Consider the following 10,218-nt stretch of genomic DNA (forward strand, 5'->3'; position numbering starts at 1 on the left):
CCACGACGTGGCTTCAGAGTCCTATGGCATGGTGAGAGGAGAATTCTTGATGATATGCAAAATAACTGAGATCACGAAATACGCATTATAATATCACATCTTGAGGTGGATTTTTCCAGAAGATGACTATGTAGAATGCACTTTCCTTGCAGACATAAATTTCACTGATCTCATGACGTGATACATTAATTCTCACGACCTGAGATATGATTTTTGGAAACAATAAAATATTCCTTCACACAATCAATTTGAGGAGTTTTGGATATGATATTCTAGAGAGAAAAAAGAATTCAGAAGCCATAGCAGAGCGAAGATGCCTTCAAGCAGATTGATGAAGTCATAGATATTGCTAACTACTTCAATGGCCCAAATGTCCCTATAGATGTGGTTTGGCTATGGATGCTTCCAGTAACGCTTACTGGAGATACAAAAGTTTGGTTGAACTCACTCGTGCCTGGAGCTATTTGAACATGGGACAATCTTAAAGAGGCATTTATTAAACAATTTAGTTCTCCTTTAAAGATCTCAAACCTAAAGAAGAAGATAGCCAACTTCCAACAAGAAATCCGACAACCATTATACGAAGCTTGGGAGAGGTACAAGGGTTTTCTAAGAAATTGTACTCAACATGACTTGAACGTGCAACAAGAAGTCTCTATTTTTTATGATGGGGGTGAACATTACAACAAGAGAACTTCTTGATTCACAAGTGCCAATGACTAAGAAGAATACGGCTACGATTATATAATTAATTAAAGAATTCACGCAACAGTCAAGAGAATACCATAAGCCACGCGAAGATACAACAAGGGGTAAAGGAGATGGAGGGAATGACAACATGGCTGCAATCATGGCTAAACTAGAGAATATGGTTAGGCGAATGACGAAATTGGATCAATATATACATGATATAAGAGTTGGGTGTGAAAATTGCAATGGGCTACACTTAACTAAAGATTACGATTTGAATGAATAAGAAATAGAAAATTGCAAGTGTGTTATTCAAGTGGTGATAAGTATGATGAAGATTGGAGGAAATCAAATAAAGAATGGTATCCTTATGAAGAATACAAGAAACAAAAATAAGAAAAATATAGGCAAAACCAGACAAGGGTACTACCAAAAAGAGCAACCACCACCGAGGAAAACATGGATTTTGAGTCAATGCTTAATAGGTTTATGAAATCCTTTGAAAAATGACACAATACTACCAATGTGACCATTAGAAATCAACTAGATTCCATCAAAAACATTGAGACTCAACTCGGGCATTTGACTACACTTGTTAACGAAAGGTTACCACCAAAGAATCCAGATCAAAGACCACAACCAAATGTTATGGACATATCAACTGAAGAATACCATCATTCAGGGCCTATAGTGATCCATAATGAAGCCTCGAAGTAGCCTGATCCTCAGCCAATGAGAATGAAGCTCGAAGAAAAAGAAAGGGTTGATGCCTAGTTTTCACGACGTGAGCAACAAATGCTCACGACATGGGTTCTGTATGGATAGAAAAATCCATCTTCTGTTAAACCTTATCAGCCTCTGTTACCTTTTCCTTCTCAAGCAAGGGTACATCCATTATATCAAGAGCATAAGAGATTCATCAAGCAAGTCAAGGGTATTCTAACTAATACCCTATTTATTGAATCATTATAAAAAATGCCCGTGTACGTGAAATTTCTTGAGGATCATCTTGACACTTGCCAACAATTAGAGAAGACTTCAAAGGTGTTTCTTAATGAACAATACTCAACAGTAATCATGGAAGTCTTTTCAACTAAGATGGGAGATCTAGGACGCCTTACATTACCATGTGAATTTTGAAATTCCATAAAGACATGTGTCTTAGCTAATTCTGGAGCTAACATTAATTTCATGCACAATTCCTTTTTATCAAAGTCTCAACCTTCAAGAATTTAAGACTACAAGAATGGCGATCCACATGGCAAATTGTTCGGTAAATTATCCTCGAGTAGAAGATTTATTGCTCAAAATTGGAAATTTTGTTTTTCTAATTGATTTTGTAGTAATAGACATGAAAGAGGATGAAGATGTGACCATTATTTTGGGAAGATCATTACTTAACACTGGTAGACCCTGGTGGATGTTCATGAATCAAAGCTTACTTTGCAAGTGGGAAAAGAAGAAATGACATTCAGATTTGAGGAAGGATTCGAGAGGTCTAAGAGTCAAAATGAAGTGTTCTTTGTGGATAAAGATAACGAACTTTAAGACTTAGAGAAATTAATTGAAGAGGAGGTCCAAACAACAGAAAAGGCTAAAGAAGAAGTCTAGCCCACTAAGACAAAAGCCTTGATCCCAATGATCTTTGAATTACTTTCCTTTACTACACCAAAAGATCAAGATGAAAAAGTTTGTGAAAGCGAAGAGATAAGTTTAAGTGATGAATCAGATGCTCAAGAGGGCAAGGAGGTAAAGCTTTATGGAATGAAGTTAAAAGAAAACTTGAAACTAGCAATCATCAAAGGAAAATGGAAAATTCAATGAAAGTGTACATAAGGAGAGTTGAAGTGTACAAAAAGAGGTAAAAGGAGAAAAAGAAAGAGAAGGGGATTCTGCTCCCAACTGACGCGAGATAGAGTTGGAAGGAGTCTGGCTCACGACTCTTCAAAAAGAAATGCTTTTTGGCAGGCAACCCGATCTTAGTTTTCATTTTAATTTCCTTTTCTTTTAAGTTAGCTTTTCATTTCTTTTATTTTCTTGAGGATAATCATCTTAATTATCTTCTCTTCCATAATCATGTGTGGGATTAACTTCATGAGTGGTAAATTTTTAAAAAGGAAAATTTTATTTTTGGTAAAATTTACAACCCACGAAATAGGTTTAGATACCACAACGTGGGGGAGGAAAGAAACTTGTGGTTTCATTAAGTTCAAAACTCACGACGTGAGCATTAAAACTCACAACGTAAGATTTAAAATAGGGGCCAACAGTTATATGCATATAGAAACATTTGATTGTTATTGCTTAAACCCACTTAGGAAGGAATATCGCTATCGGTCCCCACTTGTATTTTGCAGCCGATCTTTGCAATTTACTTTGATTTTTTGTTGATTTCTTGCTCTAATACTTTGATTTTACTGATATTAAATTTTGAGGAGTTATGGTTCATCTTAGGATGCTTATGTCGAAATTGGTCATATTTCTTAGAAAAAAAATTTGTTGCATGTTGGCTTCATGCACTTAGAATCACTGCTTAAGCAAACCCCAATGGTTATTTTGATTCTATTTTTTGTGAATTGGTGCCCGATGAAACTGATGTTGTAGAACCCAACTCAATTCGTGTGTTTCAACCACTCGACCTCGGAACTTGATGTCTAGTTTACTATTTTTTTCTGTGAACACTAAATCAACTATATTTTGTTACGATTGGTTTGCTTTCTATTTTGCTGGTACTATGGTTCTGTGAAAAGCTCCTCAACAGCAAGAAGGCGATTTCTTGAGCTTACACCCATTCTATGAATTTTTGGATGATCTCCCATGTGAAATTCGAAACAACTATACAAACAAGCTAGGATCGCTCTACAATCGTGAGTTTGCCATATCACCAAATATAGATTGGAACAAGCTTAGTGAAACTGGTATTTTGGGAAGATTACACCCATATCTCAAAAAGACGTATGTCGAAAATGGGATTTCTTTCACTTGCGACGGGTGGAATTTTTTTTTCGATTAAGGAACCAGTTTTCAAAGAATTGTGTGTTGAGTTTTACTTAACAATTTATTTTGAAGCAGACATGGTTGATCCTCACTTCACTACAACTTTAGTTTTTCGTTATGGTGGCCAATATAGAGAATGTAGCTTCACCGAGTTTGCATGCATAAATGGCATATACGAACAACATGAAGTAATGTCTCTAATTTTTGATAGATTTTTGAGATTAGCTGCTTGAGATTACTCTCAAGGTATGAATGGGTATGGTTCTTGGACAACAATAGCTAATGGCAGATTTTGTTATGGGGTATGTCAAGAGAGCCAAATCCGATGTCCCATCTATCGTCTCATCCATCGCCTTGTGACATTTTCAATCAACCATAAAAACATGGGTATAAAGTGAGGTCTTTGAATTTGTTTTCTATTTGGATCATCATAGCACTAGGGGTTTGTTGCAACATTCCTTATTTTCTTGCACAACATTTGACAGGTAAAGTAGTCAAATATAGAGCCGGGATTCCACTAGCGGGTGGGAATTTTGTCACTCGTTTGGCAAATTCATATAATGTGTTCATTCTTAGAGTGACTCATACTCGTACATGCATCAAGAGTAATGATCTTACCTTGATTTTTTTTTTGGAATAAATGAATGTTGTCATTGCAGTATACCGGGTGATGAAGAGGTGGTACCATTTACGCAACCCGAAGAGCAACCGAGACAACGAGGACACCAAAATGTTAAACGACGAGGAGATCGGGTTCAACCACAAAACCGTTTCATGATGTACCCATTGGTGGTATAACCACCAATACTTTCCAAAATTGTGTTGGGTATTATGTGGACAACATATGAGGGGCGATACACTATAAAAAAAACGGGCTATTCATGATATTTATACGATTTTCAGATTGAGCGACAACCTGACATGCCACCATATGGTCCTTACATTCCGACTTGGGAGGGAGATACAGGCCACATGCGATTTTGGCGTCGGGTCTAGTGGAGCACATGGAGTCGATGATGATGATGATGCATGATGACTTATCTATCCGTTTATTTGAGTTTTTATTTTCATTCCTAGTTTATTTTTGGTGTGTTTTAACGTGTGATTTTTTTTTTGTTTTGTCAAAATGATGTAACCGAATGATGAACGTTTGTTTTCTTTTTGCAACATAAGAGCTTATTATTATCTTTTTTTTTGCAAAATTGATAATTTATCAAGAAAAAAAGAGAAAAAAAAAGAGATGTCGAGAGCGTTAGAGATAAGAACCGGAGATCAAACTCTTTGATACGTGTGGGGTGACAATCGTGTGTAATTTTAGGGCAGAAACGAGAGATTTACAGAAAATATGAGCCTTAAAATGTGTATTAATCACTTAAGAAGTGAATTGTGGATTCTCTCGTGAAGAAATTGAAGAAGAAATATATTTTGTTCAAGTTTATTTCTCACAACGTAAGATATATCCTTCACGTCGTGAGTTCGAAAAAATCATGTTTCAAAAGTCTTTTATGCCATACTCATGTCGTGGCTCTCTATTTAACGACATGAGATATCATCAATCATGTTTATGATCTTTCATTCAACCATAAAACATGGGGTATGCTTTCCCACATTTTGGCTGAAGTACAAGTTTTACATTGAGGATTTTATGTACCACACACTTTTTGAAGTTGCAAATTTTTGGTTTATATTTTACTCAACACATTTATGAGTATGCAATGGGGACATTTCATCAATTAAGTGTAGGGTAAGAGGTTGAATTTAGGAATGCAAGCTTACTGATAAAATTTGAAAAAATGACTAGGATTTAATAAATTATTAGACAGATTTGAAATAATGATCTAAAATTAAATCTATTTAAAAATTGTTGCATTGTTGTGTTGAGACCTTGGTTGCTACTGTTGTATAGGACGGTATGATGCTAGTTTTGATGTTTATTTGATCCAATATATGTTCTAGTGTATTTATAGCTTCCATGTCCTAGTGAAATCATGGAACAAAAACAAGACCTTGTTTAGTTTGAGGGACATAATATATTTAACATCGTGTACCATAAATGTATCCAGGAGAGCTTATGTAGTTATTGCACTTTAGACTAATACCTTTAACCAATAAGGGTTGAAATTAAGTTCCCTTGATTAAGCATATGTTTTTTTTAATGATTTTTATCTTTTTGAGTGAAAAAAGGTTAGAAAAAAATAATAAAAAGAGAAAAAGAAAGTTGCAAAAGTTTGAGAGAATAAGAGTCTACAAAGCTATAAGATCAATAAATATGAAGAAAATTTCAAGAAATCCAATAATCGAAGACTTCAGGAATAAGGTAATTTGGCAAGTTATTATTTATTGTAATTTTTTATTTATTTGTTATTTTTTCATATGTATGCTTGGGGGCTTAACCATAAATTAACATGAGGTTAAGAAAAATTTATGAGGATATATTCGGAAGGATGCATAAATGATTGTTGTACAGAAGTAGTGGGGAAGTATTTATAAATATTGTGAGTATCTTGGATTGGGAGGTTTAGAGGAAAATTAGACACAAATACATGCATTGAGGTCTTGATGTAACAAAGAAACTCAAAATGGATTGGCTTGTATGATGTTGGGAGCTAGGGTTTTAATGTGATGGTATGATAATAAAAACCAGTTTTGCGTGAGACCAAGAAAAAGACAAGTTTGGAGTATTTTGATATTGCTATATATATATATATATATATATATATATATATATATATATATATATAGGCATTAATTTAATACATTTTAAGCTATATTTTGGTTAATTGCAAAGATATTTGGTACTTATTGAGTTGAATTACATTTGGCATCCAAATACGACATTCTTGAAGTAAAGGGACCAAAATTGACAAATACTTGAACCTGGAACGATTTGAGCTGATGCTGGGAGCTTAACGGACCTTAAGACTCCCATGGCGTGGTGAGAGAAAAATTCTTGATGTTATGCAAAATAATTGAGTTCACGATGTGAGCATTATAATCACAAGTCACGAGGAGGATTCTTCCAGAAGATAATTACACATAATACAATTTCCTTGCCAAACACGAATTACAATGGTCTCACAATGTGAGACCTTAATTCTCACAATGTGAGATACGATTTTTGGAAACTATAAATATTCCATCACACAATCGATTTGAGGAGTTTTGGATCTAATATTCAAGAAAGAAAAACGAATTTGGAAGCCAAAGAAGAGCCAAAAAAACAACCCTTGGAAGAGAGAGAACATTTAAAGATTGAATTTGAAGGTTACACATCACATTCGGTTTACATTAGATTAACTATGTCGAATTCTTATGTTTTTGTGTGCTTATTTTCAGCTATGAGTAACTAATCATTAGGGTTTCGTTTAGTGTAGATCAACCCTAATATTATGTGTTATTTTCTAGCTTATATTTGGATTCTACGAAGTTGGTTAATGCTTGTGTTTGATAATCATTACCTAGGAAGTTAAAGTTTGCATCTTTGTTGCTTTGAATGATGTTAAGTGTAGTTTAATGACCATTGGAATTGCATGAACTTGTTTGCCTAGTAGTTTTTGATCATTAAATTGCTATAGCTAGGATTAATCACATCATAGATTAACTAATAAATGTAAATACTTTAACTGAGTTGAAGAACATTAATTTGATCATAATTGTGTTGGGTAATTTATCTTGATAATAGATGATTATCTAGATATATCTTACATATCACAATTATCATTAACAATAAATTTTGTGCTTGCTTGTGTATGACAATACATAATAGTTCATGAACTGATGAAAATATTAGGAGATCGGATCAAGACTGCTAATTACATCTAAATTGGTAACCAACTGAATAAATCCATAATTAGAAACTACACATAAGAAAAAGGTTAAGTCGAAGCGAAATGGAAGTGGCTTGTTACTCTTTTTTACAATCGTCTATTTTAGTTTAGTGTTGAGTTTTAAGTTAATCTGAACTTGCAAAATCAGATAAAAACCTTACTTTACTTATTGTTTTTAGACTAATTTTTAGTAATTATTTTATATACTAGGTAGTATATAAATTACACATTAGCATGCTTTTATGATTTAGACTTCAACTCTTCGTTGTTATCACCCTTCGCTTGTTTCTTTGATTAGCCTCGTGTTGTGAAACTATGCTTCCGTAAATACAGAATTGGCCTTTAGGGAATTTTGGGAATTCTTCCCATGTTATCGCCCTTTTCTTGTTTCTTCTTTGCTATGTAGTTTTCTTTCTTCCGTGATAAGATTACCATCGGGCTATTTTTATCAACTTTTGGATTATTTTCTTATACTCAAGAAAATCCTATTTAATTGTTGATCAACTTACTTCTCAATTTTTAAATAGCAACCTAAAAACAACTTGGAGTAGCATCCTACATTTCAAACATGAAAAATATTGTTATTTTAGTTTTGAGTAGGTAATTTTAAAGCAATGACACCACATTCCAAGTTCAGGTATATGTATTTCCTTTTTTGACCTACAAAAAGAAATATATCATTTTCTTATAATCTCCAAACTTGTTATTCAAATCTCCAAACTTTTTATTCATATTTGTTGTAATCATATACTAATGGGTATAGGTGGTAGAATGGGTTGGTTGGATTGAATTGAATTGTAGGTCAAAACAGGAATGGGTCAAACACCCTTTTGGTTTGTTTCTCTACTTTTTTAATCTATGATATCTTCTAAATGAAAAGGTCCAAAACTGACAAATACTAGAACCTGGAAGGGCTAGAGTTGAAGCTAAGAGCTTAACCAAGCTTAAAAGGAAGAAAAACCATGAAAATACAAGTCCCCCAACGTGGCTTAAAAGTCCCATGGCGTGGCAAGAGGAAAATTCTTGATGATATGCAAAATAACTGAGATCAAAAAATAAGCATTATAATCTCACGTCTTGAGGAGGTTTCTTCCAGAAGATAACTACGCGGAATGTAGTTTACTTGTGTGACCATAATTCTCACGACGTGAGATACAATTTTTGGAAACTATAAAATATTCCTTCACACAAAGGATTTGAGGAATTTTGGATATGATAATCTAGAGAGAAAAATGAATTTGGAAGCCATAGGTGAGCTAAGATGCCTTCAAGCAGATTGATGAAATCTTAAACATTGCAAACTACTTCAATATCCCAAATGTCATTAGAGATGTGGTTTTGCTAAGGATGCTTCTAGTAACACTTATTGGTAATGTAAGAGTTTGGCTGAAGTCACTCGTGCCTGGAGCTATTCGAACCTGGGATGATTTTAAAGAGTAATTCTTTAAACAATTTAGTTCTCCTTCAAAAATCTGAAATCTAAAGAAGATGATAGCCAACTTCCAACATGAAATCGGAGAGTCATTATACAAAGCTTGGGAGAGGTACAAGAAATTTTCCTCATCATGAATTGAACGTGCAACAAGAAGTCTTTAGTTTTTTTATGATGGGGTGAACATTACAACAGGACAACTTCTTGATTCTCAAGGGCCAATGACGAAGAAGAATTTGGCCACGATTATATAACTAATTGAAGAATTTACAAAACATTCAAGACAATACCATAACCTAAACGAAGATGCTACACAAGGTAAAGGAGATGGAGGGAACGAGAACATGGTTGCAATCATGGCTATGTTGTAGGGTGTGAAAATTGGGTGTGAAAATTGCAATAGGCTAAACTTAACTACAGATTACGATTTGATGAACACAAAATAGAAAAAGCGCAAGTGTGTTATTCAAGTGGTGATAAATATGATGAAGATTGGAGGAATCCAAAGAAAGAATTGTTGCCTTGTCAAGAATACAAGATACACTAAGAAGAAGAATATAGGCAAACCATACAAGGTCACTATCAAAAAGAACAACCACTACCAGAGAAAAAGATGGATTTTGAGTCCATGCTTAATAGGTTTACTGATGCCTCTAAAAGATGACACGATACTGTCAATGTGACCAATAGAAATCAACAAGCTTCCATCTAAAAAATTGATACTCAACTCAAGTAATTGACTACACTTGTTAACGAAAGGTTACCACAAAAGAATCCAAATCAAAGACCGTAACCACATGTTATGGACATATTAACTGAAGAAGACCAACATTTAGAGCCTGTAGTGATCCATAATGAAGCCTCGAAGTAGCCTAATCCTCAGCCACTGAGAATGAAGCTCGAAGAAAAAGAAAGGGTTGATGCCCAGTTTTCACAACGTGAGCAACAAATGCTCACGACGTGGGTTCTGTATGGATAGAAAAATCCATCTTCTGTTAAACCTTACCATCCTCTGTTACTTTTTCCTTCTCAAGCAAGGGTACATCCATTATATCAAGATCATAAGAGATTCATCAAGCAAGTCAACGGTATTCTAACTAATACCCCATTTATTGAATCATTATAAAAAAATGCCCGAGTACGTGAAATTTCTTGAGGATCATCTTGACACTTGCCAACAATTAGAGATGACTTCGAAGATGTTTCTTAATGAACTCAACAGTAATCATGGAAGTCTTTTCAACTAAGATGGGAGATCTAGGACGCCTTACA

General features: G+C 34.3%; 1 non-coding gene across 1 annotated transcript; it reads right to left on the reverse strand.

Annotated features, from left to right (window-relative positions):
* Positions 1 to 528: 528 nt before the first annotated feature.
* Positions 529 to 635, reverse strand: LOC145056172 (small nucleolar RNA R71). The gene has a single exon (XR_013685704.1). It is a non-coding gene; the product is annotated as a small nucleolar RNA R71 (small nucleolar RNA).
* Positions 636 to 10,218: the final 9,583 nt, after the last annotated feature.

This window comes from Lactuca serriola, chromosome 5 (assembly GCF_051521515.1).
Source record: "Lactuca serriola cultivar US96UC23 chromosome 5, Lser_US96UC23_V15, whole genome shotgun sequence".
Classification (NCBI taxonomy): Eukaryota; Viridiplantae; Streptophyta; class Magnoliopsida; order Asterales; family Asteraceae; genus Lactuca; species Lactuca serriola.